This window comes from Nanorana parkeri, unplaced genomic scaffold, assembly GCF_000935625.1.
Source record: "Nanorana parkeri isolate BGI_ZX_2015 unplaced genomic scaffold, ASM93562v1 scaffold680, whole genome shotgun sequence".
Classification (NCBI taxonomy): domain Eukaryota; kingdom Metazoa; phylum Chordata; class Amphibia; order Anura; family Dicroglossidae; genus Nanorana; species Nanorana parkeri.
The window spans coordinates 746,944-763,791 of record NW_017306948.1 but is presented as its reverse complement, the minus strand read 5'-3'; the positions used below and the strand labels follow the sequence as shown (position 1 = coordinate 763,791).

Sequence of the window (16,848 nt, the reverse complement as noted above, 5' to 3'; positions counted from 1 at the left end):
TCTTCTCCGCGGGGGAGGGGGCCCCCCCCCCCCCCTTCCCAGGGGATGAATTATGTATGGAACAGTAAACTGCGCAGATCAAGGCTCTGCAGTGCGTTTAGTCGGGTGCCATTGCCTGGAGGGAAGGAGGCTTTGTGTATTCAGTGCGACCTTTCAGTTAATAGAAAACCATCCTCTGCTGTAGGTGTATCTGTGCTTGCTTTCCACGCACTACCTCATCTGTTTTCCTGCGCAGCAAACACTTCACCATTTCCATTCTGAAGGGATGAGAGAGGGAGAGGTGAATTTACATTGTACCTGGCAGACACTCCTTGTTATTACGGAACTAAGTCCTTTCTCCCAGAGAAATCATAGAGGATCCCCATTTGGTCATTCATTGTACTTGGCAATATACATTTTTCTCTGTATATTTCTGTGATTCCATTATAATTCGTCAGGTTTCGCTGGAAAATAAAGGAAGCGCATTTCCCTGCATGCGCAACTCCCCCTCCGAGCTTGCCAAGCTGCACTGAGACTGTTTTGCAATATCCCCTCCTGGAAATACTCCCTCAAGGCTCCTGCTTTAGAGGGAAGCAATATGAATGGAAGAAGCTGCTTAAAGGAGAAGTATTGGGAGAGTAAAATGTACTCTTTGCAATAGTGGGAGCCCATGTGTGACAATGCAGGTGTCGCACGTCGGCTCTGTAGCTCAAGAACTAAGCAATCACAAAACGCTGATTGCTCAGCTCACGGCTTCTCCCTGCAGAGAACGGCTTCTTCCCGCAGGGAATCCCCCCTCCAGTCTCTGTTGTTCCATCGCTCGTTGCAGGGACAGGGAAGAGGAGTTCCTCTAGGAGGGGCCTCACACCCCCTCCCCCCCTTGTTTTTTTTAAATTTTCGCTTTCCATGTTCAAGGGGTTATTCTGAAATTAAAAACTCGCACATCCACCGCATCTAGCATTCACCTGCTGCGATCTGCCATCACACTTCATGTCCCACATCGCCATCATCTTTACTTGCTCATCAGGAGGCAGGCTGCCTCTTCTGGGTCCCTGCCATTGGCCCCCCATGACGCACATGTGGCACGGCATGTCGGGACTGGCTGCAATAGCCAGGAAGGGACAGCTAACCCCCCTGTTGACATACAGCAATCCATGCATGTAATCAGGGGTCCATCTGCAAGAACCCGAGAGAGGCTGTAGGCCCCTGTTGACATACAGTGATGTATGTAATCAGGGGTCCATCTGCAAGAACCCGAGAGAGGCTGTAGGCCCCTGTTGACATACAGTGATGTATGTAATCAGGGGTCCATCTGCAAGAACCCGAGAGAGGCTGTAGGCCCCTGTTGACATACAGTGATGTATGTAATCAGGGGTCCATCTGCAAGAACCCGAGAGAGGCTGTAGGCCCCTGTTGACATACAGTGATGTATGTAATCAGGGGTCCATCTGCAAGAACCTGAAAGAGACTGCCGCCCCTGTTGACGTACAGTGATGTATGTAATCAGGGGTCCATCTGCAAGAACCTGAAAGAGACTGCCGGCCCATGTTGACGTACAGTGATCCCAGAATGCTAAGGGTGAGCAAAAAAATGTAAGTGGGGGGGGGGTTGGCGGGTGTCGGTGTAGTGCAATGAGATTAAATTAATTGTACTATGTTCTTGTCCTTTCTGCATTGATGGAATTGTCCAGAATTCTATTTGTGTTGTCGTTAGTCTGTGCCGTCTGGGGTTGTTTGTTCCCGGGACGTATATTTCATTTATGATTCCTCACATGTCTGTGTTGATCAGTTTTGCCGGACGAATCTCCCCGGGCCTCTGTACTGCGTACGTGTGACATTGGCTGGGGGCACATCATCTGAATGAGTCCTGACAGATATTGCATGCGGTATACGGTGGAAAGGCCTTGCTGCAGGGCAGATTTATTTATATATACTCTGAATCCCAGTATGTGCCAGTCTCTTCCATTGATGTGCACAGAAGCTTACAGAGAACCAGCCAGGACTGGACCGATGCTGGAATCTGAATATTCACTCTTTATTATAAATCTCACTAAAATGCCAAGTAGTGTTATCGGCGCTGCCTGAATACTCCCCAGCTGGACTACAGAACACCCCCACCTTATATCTGTAAAAAAAAAAAAAATCAAGGCAACTAGGCTTGCTGTCTTGAAGACATTTTGCTGGTCATCCGACTAGCTCTCTCAATTTAGGCTCAATTCTTAATTGAGAAAGCTGGTCGGATGACCTGCAAAACCTCTTCAAGAAAAATACAGCAAGTCCAGTGGCATTGATTTACTCTTTACAAATATACCATGACGCGGATGAGTGGGAACCTTCACAGACACCCCTCCCTTACGTTCTAGAGCTAATGAGGGGGTGTTATGTAGTCCAGGAGCTGAGAATTCAGTGAGGCTGACAACACTGCTTGGGATTTCAGTGCAGCACAGGCACAGTTGTCAGCTCATGAAGTTGGGAGCTCAGTCACACCGAAGTCATGTAGATAATATAAATTCATAGATTGGCTCCTATACCTTTCCTGTACTGAAGATGACACCTAGCAGTTGTGTTGAATGGCAGAGCTGTGCATGAAAGATACAGAGGGCATAGGGATCACCCCCCTGTGCTTGCTCATGTGACAAGCTACCCGTGCTACCCAACACATTTTTGTGCTCCTAATTGGACGGCTCGGGCTGGGTACCGGACGAAGGCCGCATTCTCGCTGGAGAGGCCCCGGGGGATGACAGGCTACACATACTAAGGTAAGGTAACCTTACCTCACGAGGCCAGCTTCCGTTCAATCGCGAAACCAGGCAGCGTGTAATGACGCGCTGCCCGGATACCGGAAGTACTCGTGCTAGGCATCGGAGCATTTGGGCGAGTACGAGTACTTGCCCAAATACTCGGAATCGGCACCGATATCGATACTAGTATCGGTATCAGTGCATCCCTAGTCCCTATCTCACATACATATAGACAGAAGCCAATTACCCTTCCAGCATGTCTTTGGAGTGGGGGGAGGAAAGCGATACAAGCACAGGGAGAACATGCAAAGTCCATGCAGATAATATCCTGACCAGGATACTAACTAGGGTCCCCAGTGCTGCAAGGCAGAAGTTCTAACCAGTAAGCCACTGTGCTGCTGTTCCTGTTGTATGACGAGGAACACCACCTGCTTGCACCCTGCGGTCCAGCTGCTGTGGGTTGTTTTAAACACATTTATCTTCCGTGTCATGCTCGCTTTATGGGAATTATTTCAGGGCCTGGCTTGGAACTTTAAGGATCACAGGGCAGTGGTGAGTTTCGGCTTATTGCACGCCCCCCCTCCCCGTTCTGTGTTGTTATTGCTCCATCTGGCTTTGTCCTCGTCTCAGGGTTAATGTGATCAGCTGTGCAAGCGCCTAATCCATCAATGGGTATTATATTTCAGGATCTGCACTCGGTACAACTCCCCATGTGACTGACCAATCTGATCATTAAATGAGTGTCATTGGATATCTGGAGCTCCGTGCCGGTGTATTGCTGGAAGCGTGGATGGTTTGTGACTTCAAAGATAAAAAGGCAGCAAATGTCCGCAACCAAACAGGAACACATTTTTATGGCGATTTCTTCATGGTGGTAAAGCGGCAATCAGTTTGCAGCCCTGGGGCACCGAGCAAGTCACTGAATACTAATGCCGTCCAGGAATCCTGATACTTCTATCTAGGAAACTCGGAAATTCCACTTTATATACCGTAAAGAGAACCTGTCACCAACTGGCACCTGAAATAATGGAACACACGCTCATGTCTGTGTGTGGTGTATATTGTGTGTAGTGTATAGTGTCTGTCTGTGTGTGGTGTATATTGTGTGTCTGTCGGTGTGTGTTGTGTACTGTGTATCTAGTTTGCCCGGCACTCTGATTTGAGTGGAAGCATTCTCGGCATACATCATCCTCTCGTTTTGTTTATGAAAGGTATTTTCACAGTGACTTGTCATTGGCGGATTTTCTCGTCTTGCGGTGGGAATACAATCTCCGCTCTTTCATTATCCGGAGCGCAATCTATTCCGTGTAACCTGCTTTTCAAGGATATTAATAGCCGCATTGGCTCAGAACAAAGCCTGTCTGTGTCGGCGGCGAGGAGCGGCCCAGTTATCGCACACAATGATGTTTTGGGGGATTTCAGTTTGTTCAAGGTCACATTTCGAGTCCCTGAGCCGGCGTGGATGTGCGATATCCGCGGATCATTCTGGTGTCTGCGGATAACGAGCTGCCTTCTTCACATAGAGCCGGGCTGCGGATGTCTGAGAGAGACTCCGAGTGCTGAAGGATGAGGGGAGCAATGAATTTGAAAAGATTTCCTTTTATTGCTCATCCACCTGACCCAAGCTATCGGTACACTCGGTTCCACATAGAGCCTAAGGGATGCTTATTAGGGCCCTATCAGCCCTACATTGCTTGCAGTTTTAACACACTTGGGTTGATGTTCTAAAAGAGTAGAGCGTGTTCCCTTTGCAAAGTCAATTTTTACTTTGCATAGTATATGAGGTGAAGGTCAGCAAAAGTTTACTTTGCAAAGAATAACCAATCCAGAGCGGATTTTTTTAAAAAAAAACATGTTTTATTACTCCAGAGTTGCCCACCCCTGCACTAGAGTCTCTCTTGGTCCTTTGTAATACACTATATTGCCAAAAGTATTGGGACACCCCTCCAAATCATTGAATATTGAATTCAGGTGCTCCAATCACCTCCATGGCCGCCGGTGTATAGAATGAAGCACCTCGGCATGCAGACGCTTCTACAAACATTTGTGAAGGAATGGGTCTGGGGGGTGGGAACGTGACTGGCCTGCACAGAGTCCTGACCTCAACCCGATAGAACAACTTTGGGATGAATTAGAGCGGAGACTGTGAGCCCGGCCTTCTCCTCCAACATCAGTACCTGACCTCACAAATGGTCCAACATTCCCATAGACACGCTCCTAAACCTTGTGGACGCCTTCCCAGAAGAGTTGGAGCTGTTATAGCGGCAAAGGGCGGAACCAACCCAATACTGAACCCTACGGACTAAGACTGGGATGCCATTAAAGTTCATGTGCGTGTAAAGGCCGTTTCCCAATACTTTTGGCAATATAGTGTGGGTCCATGTGGGGTCATAGACCTGTGACTAGTAAGGGCAATGATGGGGCATCTGTAAATCGGCCGGCTAATTTGGCGGTAGCCTGCTATAGCACCGCTGCTATTGGCTTCCATGTACTTTGCTGATGTCACAGTAGTACGGTGCTCATTCAGACAACCGCCACCGCAGTTTTTCAGTAAATATCACGTTCATAAATACGGGTCGCCGGTACTCCCAGATTCTGATTCGTCCGGTAGGAGCTGCTATGCATATGACATGTTGCGGCCTTGGTCGGTTGTAGAGATTCCACCTGACGTACTCGCTGGTTATCAGCTCGTCCTTGGCTCTCTCACGGTTCCTGGCAATCTGTAAAAACAAGCTCTTTATTCCTGTTAATTGGTAATCTGCTGTATTAGCCTTGTTCTGCATGACTCTGCAGGGGCAGCTCGTTAATCGCGTCACACGGAAGATTTATGACCCCCGTCCTTGGTGCCTTAGCTGGTTGCAGGACTGCCTGGAGTCATTTCTGTCTTACATTATAGACGGACCATTCATTTAAACAACAATCTTCCCATAACGTTCTATGTGCTTTCTGTGCATGTTGGTTACCTGTAAAAGTTTCTCTTTTGTAGCCGTTCAAAAACCGCTGGGTGCCGCCATCTTGGATGTGATGTCAGCAGACTCGGAGCTGTTACTCAAACGATACTCTATAGCAGGGGTAGGCAAACCATGGCCCTCCAGCTGTGGTGAGACTACTAATCCCACCATGCATCTGCCTCTGGGAGTCATGCCTGTGGCTGACAGTCTTGCAGTGCCTCATGGGATTTGTAGTTCCAGAGCAGCTGGGGGCCGGAGTTTGTCTACCTCTGCTCAATAGAATCAACCTTCACTCCTCCTGCAAGCTGCATTAAAGGTATAAAAGGGAGGTGAATAAGGGGTGGGGTGGAGGAGCTGGGCCAGTACAGAGAGTAATTAGACACTCCCACAAGAGGGAGGAGCTATGACATGCACGGGGAGAGAGAGAGAGAGAGAGAGGGGGCTGTGCTAGGGAATTGGCTAGTCTATTTTTCAATCAAGTTCAAAGGCACCTTGCCAGTGATTTCTGCAAAGCAATAATGCTGCAAGTAAGAATTTGAGCTGAAATGTTTTAAGTTGGTGACGAGAGTCTCTATTAAAGCTTTATTCAGAGCCCTATAGAAAAAGAAATATGCAGGTAAATTCTATAACATTTGCACATTTTCTTGTGTTTTGTCTCTTTTAAATGCTTCAAGTCCGAAAAATACCTGTTGATCCTGCCAGAAATCCATGAAGCATTAGCTGTCTGTGCAGTCTAAGCTCTCACTCATCTATTAACTACAGAACACCTTCCTCCTATGTTATGGAGCTGCTATTTCTAGATACAGTACAGGAAGTGAGTGTGGTCACCTTAGGACAGGAAGCATGTTACTGGTGGAATCACTTCTAGTCTGTGAGTACGAGCTGTGCACATTATTTCGGTCACCTGCACAAACTACAATCCTCAGCTGACTTTGCGCCTCTGCATGTGTCCCATGTCTTCCCATGCAGCAATGTGCTGGCTCTGTTAGTGGTCCCCCTTTGGCCTTGAGGGCAATGCTGTGTGGGCAGCAACTTCTGTAATGGAATTTGATCTTTGCGTTATTGTGGTCACACACACTGATTGTCTTGGACTACAATTCTCCACCCCCCGATTCTACTGTACACGTGTCCCATGTATTCCCATGCAGCAATGTGATGGCTCTTTTAGTGGTCCCCCTGTGGCTTTGAGGGCGATGCTGTGTGGGCAGCAACTTCATCAGTGGAGTTTGATCTTTGCGTTATTGCGGTCACATGCACAGCTCATCTCAGACTACAATTCCCAGCTTACTTTACACCTCACACTTCTACTGCACATGTGTCCCATGCAGCCATGCGCTTACTCTTTTCCTGGTCCTGCGGTCACCCTGAGGACAATGCTGTGGGGGCAGCGATTTCATAAAGGGAATGTTACCTTGGCTTTTACGGCTGCCTTGTCATATATTACTGTAATTGAACTCATGAGCGTGCCATGGAGGGTGGCTACATTCCCACATACAGTGGGACCATGGAGGACAAACGTAGCCACCCTTATGTGACAGCGCTGGCCCAATCACCACACACCGGCGCTATGACATGAGAGGAAGGCCGGTGCTCCTCCTTGCCTGAATGGAGAAGCAAGTGAACTGAGGACAGGGTATGTGTTGCTGGGGAGATGGGCATTAAAGAAAAGCTTTTGGTGCTTTAATAATACATAGTCTGCACTCAGCGCCAGAAGGGTGTCAGGGCCCTGTAATTACATTTCAATAGGGATGCCACTAAAAGGGTTCTCGACCACTCTATAGATGCTGGACCTGCCTGTAGGATTGTCCGTCCATTAACCAGAGTGCCGCCTGGCCGGTATTGTACTGCTGCTGACCCCTGACCTATTGTACCGGTCACAGTGTCAGTGATCACCGCCTGGGAGCCAGTGCCATTGCCTACAAGCCTCCTCACTTATGTCACGGCTGGTAGCCATGCGTCTTCTGTGGACCCCTTAAATACTAAAGCTGGTCAACTCAACTACAAAGGAGGAATACGTCTACAATCATTTACCATTACAGGGAGCCTGTAAGGACGGGGAATGTAATCTTCACCTTGCATAAGTCAGAGATCTAGAACCAGTACGCAGCCAGTGAAGTTTTAGGTCACGTGACCTGCACGCATGTCCACTTTCCATATTAAAGCCAGGATGATGACAGCCCATAGCCTACAAGATTTATGGTCCAAGAGGTTCCCTTTAAGAGTGTTTCCTCTTCTCTTTATATATTGAAATTAGAGTGTTTTCCTTGGGTACCGCCTAGTGGTCTGCTGACACCAGAGATTCAATTACAGTTGGTTGATCTGATCATGTGACTCTTCAGTGGGCTCAGTATCTGATTACTGGCGTGTATGATGGGAGTATACAGCCAAATGGATTACCAATTAATCGTCTCTGAAACCTTACCCTTAAAATCCCCAGACACCCTTTTCGAGTGCATTAAGACCCCGGTTAGAAGAAGATGAAATACATTAACCCGAATGTGTGCGAGTGATTGTATTATTTGCACATCTTCTATCGCCCACAATTATGGGGCTTGTAAATGGATAGCAGTGATACTAGACCCATAGGGGGGTAGCACTTTTGAGCTTGCCGTGACCCTTATGGGTACCTGTGACAGTGAGGTTCCTGTCCACTAGCCCTTGTAGCGGTTACTATGGTCCACTGGTGGCCACACATAGATGATTGCAGATGAATACAGGTTCTTGGAATGCAGTATAAAATGGAACAATGGCCATAATTGCAAAAGAAATGGCTGCAGATTCAGCTCAGTAATATCAAGCAAACATCTGTAACAAATAAATCAAGGCAACTGGACTTGCTGTATTTTTCTTGAAGACGTTACGCTTGTCATCTGACTTTCTTTCTGAATTGAGGAAGCTGGTCGCATGACTAGCGAAACACCTTCAAGGAAAATAAAGCAAGTGCAGTTGCCTTGATTTATTTTTTACAGATCTACCATGACCTGGATGAATGAGAACTTTCACAGACATCATAAATCCTGGCAGTGCTTGGTATGACCTTCAACAGGGTGACAACACCAGGTCTACTGCAATGACATCACTGCTGAGTATTGTACTGTCACACAGAGAGAGGAGGAGGATTCTCAGTGTTGTCACCTTAATGGCATGCAGCGCTGGTTGCATCTAACACCCTGCCCCCCTATCCCCACCCTTATCGTCTGGGTAGAAGACCAGTGAAAGTGACACGGGGGACCCTCTAGTTTCTCTCTCTTCTAATCGAAAGAACAATGTAGAGCAGGGGTGGGCAACTCCAGTCGTCCAGCTGTTGTGGAACTACAAGTCCCATGAGGCATTGCAAGACTGACAGCTACAGGCATGACTTGCAGAGGGATAGTGGGCTTTGTATGTAAAGCACAGCTAGAGGGCCGGAGTTGTCCACTCCTGCTGTGATGATGCCATAGGGGTTGGGAAAGCAATTTCCAGTATTTCTGGGAGAGGAAGTGGAGGTAAGCATAGGCGGGCCATCAAGAGAACCTGTCACTGTGCCCTTGATGGGCTGATATTCAGAAAGGTGCTTTTAGACTCTGGCCTTGAGGACCGGTGTTATATCTTAGAAGCTAACTCTATTTTGATTTCCTTTTATTATTATTATTAGTGTTTATATAGCACTGACATTCTACACAGCTATACATAGTTGCACATTCACCTCAGTCCCTGCTCCCAAGGAGCTTACAATCTAAGGGCCCTATCTCACATACAAGGGCCAATTTAGACCGGAGCCAATAAATCTTCCAGCATCTTTCTTCTTTTATTATTTATTTTTGTGTGTGACTTTTTCAGATTTCCTTATTCTGTTTTATTTAATTCACATTCAGAGCCCACTCACACCAGCGTGGTTGCGGATAAGCTCAGTTACCGCACTGATTATAAAAGGGAGGTTTTAGGAGTTTTTAAGGGCGTTTCAGCGCTGAACACACAATGAAAAACGCCCAAAACCGCGCTAATCAGCGCGGTTCCATTGAAAGCTATATGGAAATCGCACTGATCAGTGCAGCAAAAATAGTGCAGGGAGCAGTTCAGGCGGAGGGCGGTTCGGTTCTCGCAGACCAGCGCGGTCGCATGAACGGTCCCCATAGCATTGTATGGGATCGTTCATGTCGGCGGATCCGCGCGGCCGAACCGCCCTCGGTGTGAACGGGGCCTCATGGAGTTCTTATTCTGCACACATTATAAGTACGTCTTGTGTTTTTTCATTTGCAGCATAGCAGACTTTAATTACTCATTTTTTTTTCTCCTTATCGCTAAATAAATTTGTTATAAAACATTTTCTTTGTTGTCCTTCAAAATATAACAACATTGCAAACAAAAGACAACAATAGATTGCCTTTAAGGCCGCCGCGTCCTGCAGTCCTCTTCATGTATTATGGAGGAGGCGTTGGCACGGAATGTGTGTAAAATGTCATTACATATGCCAAGCTTGTTATTCAAAAACAGTTATTAAATATTAAACGTTACATTCTGTTTTTAACACTTAACAAGGGAGTTTTCATTTTTTTCAAAAGAGAAATGAAAAAAATTATTCCTCCATTTCTGCATTTGGCTGTCGTTTAGCGAGGCGGCCGTCAGCGGTAAAATGCAGGTTGTGTATTGTACAGCGGAATAAGAAACAGGTTAAAATCAATAGAAATAAACACACAATTGGATTTGGGGTATTAGAAGAGCACTGGGAACAATATCTGGATGTGCTCCAGGCACACGGCGATTCATTCAGGATGAGAAGTGTTTGCGCGGCAGGAGGGGAGACGGGGTGTCTGATCTGCACAGGCGACGGAGCCAAGAGGGTGAGAGGGAAACCGGGGGCACAAGAATCATGGGCTCTAATGATCAGTGTCTATAGAATCGCGCCGTGTCTGCGCCGTGCTGCCCCCTGTTCATGATGTGACAAGCGGCAGGCTCTTCATCCTTAGGAAGCGAGCCTTCTGGGATATTAAATGGCGGTATTAATTCAGAGCTCCGGCCAGGCAGCAGTTGAAATGCATATCTACACTGTTTTACCCTCCCAAGCATTTATGATTCCATTCACTGGCTCTTGACTCCTGCTTGACTATATAGCCAGAGGGTCACAATTAAAATACATAGGGGGTGGCAAGGTCCGCTTATTTACTTCCCCCTTCCCCGGCCATGCCAGAAGGCTGCAGTAAATTATAAACAAAAAGACTGTATAATAAAAGGTTAATCTACGTATCTGACTTCTGGCTTCTGTTCTGCATGGGCTGATATCCCCATCCCTTCAACAAGATCCCGGTGTATGCTGCCCAGTCCAAACCTCCGGCTTCTGTTCTGCATGGGCTGATGTCCCCATCCTTTCAACGAGTTTCCGGTGAATGCTGCCTAGTCCAAACTTCCGACTTCTGTTCTGCATGGGCTGATGGTCCCCATCCTTTCAACAAGATCCCGGTGAATGCTGCCTAGTCCAAACCTCCGGCTTCTGTTCTGCATGTGCTGATGGTCCCCATCCCTACAACAAGATCCCAGTGAATGCTGCCCAGTCAAAACCTCCGGCTTCTGTTCTGCATGGGCTGATGGTCCCCATCCCTTTAACGAGATACGGATGAATGCTGCCTAGTCAAAACCTCCGGCTTCTTTTCTGTATGGGCTGATGGTCCCCATCCCTTCAACGAGATCCCGGTGAATGCTGCCTAGTCCAAACCTCCGGCTTCTGTTCTGTATGGGCTGATGGTCCCCATCCCTTCAACGAGATCCCGGTGAATGCTGCCTAGTCCAAACCTCAGGCTTCTGTTCTGTATGGGCTGATGTCCCCATCCCTTCAACAAGATCCCGGTGGATGCTGCCTAGTCAAAACCTCCGGCTTCTGTTCTGCATGTTCTGATCGTCCCAATCCCTTCAACAAGATCCCGGTGAATGCTGCCTAGTCCAAACCTCCGGCTTCTGTTCTGTATGGGCTGATGGTCCCCATCCCTTCAACGAGATCCCGGTGAATGCTGCCTAGTCAAAACCTTGCGAGATGAGTCAACATCACAGAGTTGTCCTAGACCGCTTTCTCCGGAAGGTACGTCATTTAATCCTCGTCTAGGCACTGTGGGTAGAAGCCAGGGGTAAGGCAAGTATATTTAAAGCTCATCTCCAAGCAATCAAAAAAGTAACCTTGCAGTTGGGCTACCCCTACACTGGAAGGGTCAAGTGCTCATTTTTATCTAAGGGGCTGTAGTAAAGCAGATTTATTTACCTGATCCCCCGCTTGTCAGCGGTCTCCTCTTCTCCCCTCCACTCTGGCCCTTGCAGTGGGGTTACCCCCGCACTGGAAGGGTTAAGTGCTCATTTTGGTATCCGTAGTAAAGCAGATTTATTTACCTGATCCCCGCTGGTCAGCAGTCTCCTCTTCTCCCCCTCCGTTCTTGCTCTTGGATTGCCCTTCGCCATCCTCACGGCTAATGCAAGTCTGTGGAATATGCATCAGGCATGATGATGTCTGCAGTCCTTATCCCACTGGGGCCCAGGGAAGAAGAGGCTGCAGGGACTGGTCTAGCAGCTCCAAGGGAGCCAGCAAGAGTAGGGATCATGAAGGTAAATCTGCTTTACTCCTCTAGACTAAAACATGCATTTTGGGGGTTGCCTAAAAGTGCAAGGGTACGTTGATTTGCCCAGAGATGGACTTTAATAATGTTTTAGAAAATGTTTGCATTGTTTTGGTATCGGGGGGACTCTGTTAGAGCGGAGCACAAGCATGGCAAGGTCCTGAAATTAAGTAGCTCCCCGTGCTCATGTGTCAAAGTTACAGCATTCCAGACTGGTCAGTGAAGAGGCAGAAGACACGGCAGAAGACACCAAGACTGGGGGAAGATGGAAGCACAGGCCAAGGTCCTGCACCAAAATGAAGTAACTCCCTGTGTGTATGCGCAGAGTTACATCATCCTGTCCTGGTCAGTCAAGAGGCAGAAGACGCCGAACCTGAGAGAAGGTGGACGGACTGGCAGCCAAGCAGACGCTGAAATACCTCCTGAGGACCATTTACAACCATGCTCATGTTGGTGGTTTACTACCGCTTTCAAAGACATAGAGTGATTGCTCAAAATCTGGAGCATCTGTGCATTGCAACCAATCAGCTTCTACCTTTTATTGTTCAAAGCTTAACTGAAGAGACTGCTCCAGATTCTGTCTGCTCCTGTTTTGATAAATCTCACTGAAGAACAGCTCGCAGTGCCACCGTGCTGTAAACAAAGCAAGCAGAGTCCTGTCCTGCATTAAGAAGGGGATGTATTGCAGGGACAAGGCTATAATTTTGCCACTATACAGATCACTGGTTCGGCCTCATCTATAGTATGCGGTCCAGTTTTGGTCACCGATACTCAGAAAGGATGTCCTTGAGCTGGAAAAAGTCCAGCGGAGGGCAACCAAACTCATTAAGGGGTTCGAGGACCTGAGCTATGAAACAAGGTTGTTAAAATGAAATATGTTCTCTTTGGAGGTTAGGAGATTAAGGGGGGACATGATTTTCCTGTATAAACTGTTCAACGGCGACAGCAACGTTATTAACAAACTGTTTACGGTCAGCTCCGTAACAAAGACCAGAGGGCACCACCACAAATTGGTGGGGAAAAAAAATTCCAACACACGGGGCGCAAGGGGTTCTTCACAGTCAGAGAGGTTAGGGTCTGTAAGTCGCTGCCGCAGGAAGTGATCTCAGCTAAGAGTGTGGAATCATTCAAGAAACTCCTGGACGAGTTCCTTGGAGACCATAACATACAGGGGTACCAGTACTCTTAAGAGCAAAATCACACATGGACTCATACACACGCACACACCTGCTCAAACATAAATGCATACACGCAATAGATTGGACTTGATGGACTTATGTCTTTATTCAACCTCAAATACTATGTAGATATGTCTGCCCACTCATGGCAAAGGCCTTGTACCCCCTGATAGTCATTGCGCCCCCTAGCCAAGGTATACTCCCCTCCAATGGAGCAGAGATTCTGGGTATGTGGGGCATGTGAGCACCCATTTGTGTTGTTGGAGTAGTGATTGATTGCAGGGATGTGCAGACAGCATTAGGAGGGAGAGTCTAAAATCCAATAATAGAGATATGATAAAGGCAACATGTATATATAGATTCTAAACACAGAACAAACACGCTGTTATTTACCTTTCACGCATCCGTACACCATTACGTTTTAGCACAGCGCGAGTATATGAAGAGCCACATTGCTTATTTCCTGACGATTAACTCGGCAAATAACCCGAGTGCTTCTCCTGCTGCCCGTTATTGTACAATATGGTATGCTGCCTAGTCAAAACCTCCGGCTTCTGTTCTGTATGGGCTGATGGTCCCCATCCCTTCAACGAGATCCCGGTGAATGCTGCCTAGTCCAAACCTCAGGCTTCTGTTCTGTATGGGCTGATGTCCCCATCCCTTCAACAAGATCCCGGTGGATGCTGCCTAGTCAAAACCTCCGGCTTCTGTTCTGTATGGGCTGATGGTCCCCATCCCTTCAACGAGACCCCGGTGAATGCTGCCTAGTCCAAACCTCAGGCTTCTGTTCTGTATGGGCTGATGTCCCCATCCCTTCAACAAGATCCCGGTGGATGCTGCCTAGTCAAAACCTCCGGCTTCTGTTCTGCATGTTCTGATCGTCCCAATCCCTTCAACAAGATCCCGGTGAATGCTGCCTAGTCCAAACCTCCGGCTTCTGTTCTGTATGGGCTGATGGTCCCCATCCCTTCAACGAGATCCCGGTGAATGCTGCCTAGTCAAAACCTTGCGAGATGAGTCAACATCACAGAGTTGTCCTAGACCGCTTTCTCCGGAAGGTACGTCATTTAATCCTCGTCTAGGCACTGTGGGTAGAAGCCAGGGGTAAGGCAAGTATATTTAAAGCTCATCTCCAAGCAATCAAAAAAGTAACCTTGCAGTTGGGCTACCCCTACACTGGAAGGGTCAAGTGCTCATTTTTATCTAAGGGGCTGTAGTAAAGCAGATTTATTTACCTGATCCCCCGCTTGTCAGCGGTCTCCTCTTCTCCCCTCCACTCTGGCCCTTGCAGTGGGGTTACCCCCGCACTGGAAGGGTTAAGTGCTCATTTTGGTATCCGTAGTAAAGCAGATTTATTTACCTGATCCCCGCTGGTCAGCAGTCTCCTCTTCTCCCCCTCCGTTCTTGCTCTTGGATTGCCCTTCGCCATCCTCACGGCTAATGCAAGTCTGTGGAATATGCATCAGGCATGATGATGTCTGCAGTCCTTATCCCACTGGGGCCCAGGGAAGAAGAGGCTGCAGGGACTGGTCTAGCAGCTCCAAGGGAGCCAGCAAGAGTAGGGATCATGAAGGTAAATCTGCTTTACTCCTCTAGACTAAAACATGCATTTTGGGGGTTGCCTAAAAGTGCAAGGGTACGTTGATTTGCCCAGAGATGGACTTTAATAATGTTTTAGAAAATGTTTGCATTGTTTTGGTATCGGGGGGACTCTGTTAGAGCGGAGCACAAGCATGGCAAGGTCCTGAAATTAAGTAGCTCCCCGTGCTCATGTGTCAAAGTTACAGCATTCCAGACTGGTCAGTGAAGAGGCAGAAGACACGGCAGAAGACACCAAGACTGGGGGAAGATGGAAGCACAGGCCAAGGTCCTGCACCAAAATGAAGTAACTCCCTGTGTGTATGCGCAGAGTTACATCATCCTGTCCTGGTCAGTCAAGAGGCAGAAGACGCCGAACCTGAGAGAAGGTGGACGGACTGGCAGCCAAGCAGACGCTGAAATACCTCCTGAGGACCATTTACAACCATGCTCATGTTGGTGGTTTACTACCGCTTTCAAAGACATAGAGTGATTGCTCAAAATCTGGAGCATCTGTGCATTGCAACCAATCAGCTTCTACCTTTTATTGTTCAAAGCTTAACTGAAGAGACTGCTCCAGATTCTGTCTGCTCCTGTTTTGATAAATCTCACTGAAGAACAGCTCGCAGTGCCACCGTGCTGTAAACAAAGCAAGCAGAGTCCTGTCCTGCATTAAGAAGGGGATGTATTGCAGGGACAAGGCTATAATTTTGCCACTATACAGATCACTGGTTCGGCCTCATCTATAGTATGCGGTCCAGTTTTGGTCACCGATACTCAGAAAGGATGTCCTTGAGCTGGAAAAAGTCCAGCGGAGGGCAACCAAACTCATTAAGGGGTTCGAGGACCTGAGCTATGAAACAAGGTTGTTAAAATGAAATATGTTCTCTTTGGAGGTTAGGAGATTAAGGGGGGACATGATTTTCCTGTATAAACTGTTCAACGGCGACAGCAACGTTATTAACAAACTGTTTACGGTCAGCTCCGTAACAAAGACCAGAGGGCACCACCACAAATTGGTGGGGAAAAAAAATTCCAACACACGGGGCGCAAGGGGTTCTTCACAGTCAGAGAGGTTAGGGTCTGTAAGTCGCTGCCGCAGGAAGTGATCTCAGCTAAGAGTGTGGAATCATTCAAGAAACTCCTGGACGAGTTCCTTGGAGACCATAACATACAGGGGTACCAGTACTCTTAAGAGCAAAATCACACATGGACTCATACACACGCACACACCTGCTCAAACATAAATGCATACACGCAATAGATTGGACTTGATGGACTTATGTCTTTATTCAACCTCAAATACTATGTAGATATGTCTGCCCACTCATGGCAAAGGCCTTGTACCCCCTGATAGTCATTGCGCCCCCTAGCCAAGGTATACTCCCCTCCAATGGAGCAGAGATTCTGGGTATGTGGGGCATGTGAGCACCCATTTGTGTTGTTGGAGTAGTGATTGATTGCAGGGATGTGCAGACAGCATTAGGAGGGAGAGTCTAAAATCCAATAATAGAGATATGATAAAGGCAACATGTATATATAGATTCTAAACACAGAACAAACACGCTGTTATTTACCTTTCACGCATCCGTACACCATTACGTTTTAGCACAGCGCGAGTATATGAAGAGCCACATTGCTTATTTCCTGACGATTAACTCGGCAAATAACCCGAGTGCTTCTCCTGCTGCCCGTTATTGTACAATATGGCTTATTGCTCACATTGCAGGGACGTAGAAGCTGTAGAGGGGCTCTGATGCATCCAGCATATGGCTGTTAATAGTGGCAGCTGCTGAGACCAGAGTCTGGGGTCATGGCAGGCCCCCCCCCCCCCCCCCCCCCCTTTT

General features: G+C 47.7%; 1 protein-coding gene across 6 annotated transcripts in view; it reads left to right on the top strand.

Annotated features, from left to right (window-relative positions):
- The window catches only part of PTK2 (protein tyrosine kinase 2), a 202,993-nt gene that overhangs the window by 41,695 nt on the left and 144,450 nt on the right, over window positions 1-16,848 (top strand). The gene's annotated exons all lie outside the window — the stretch shown is intronic.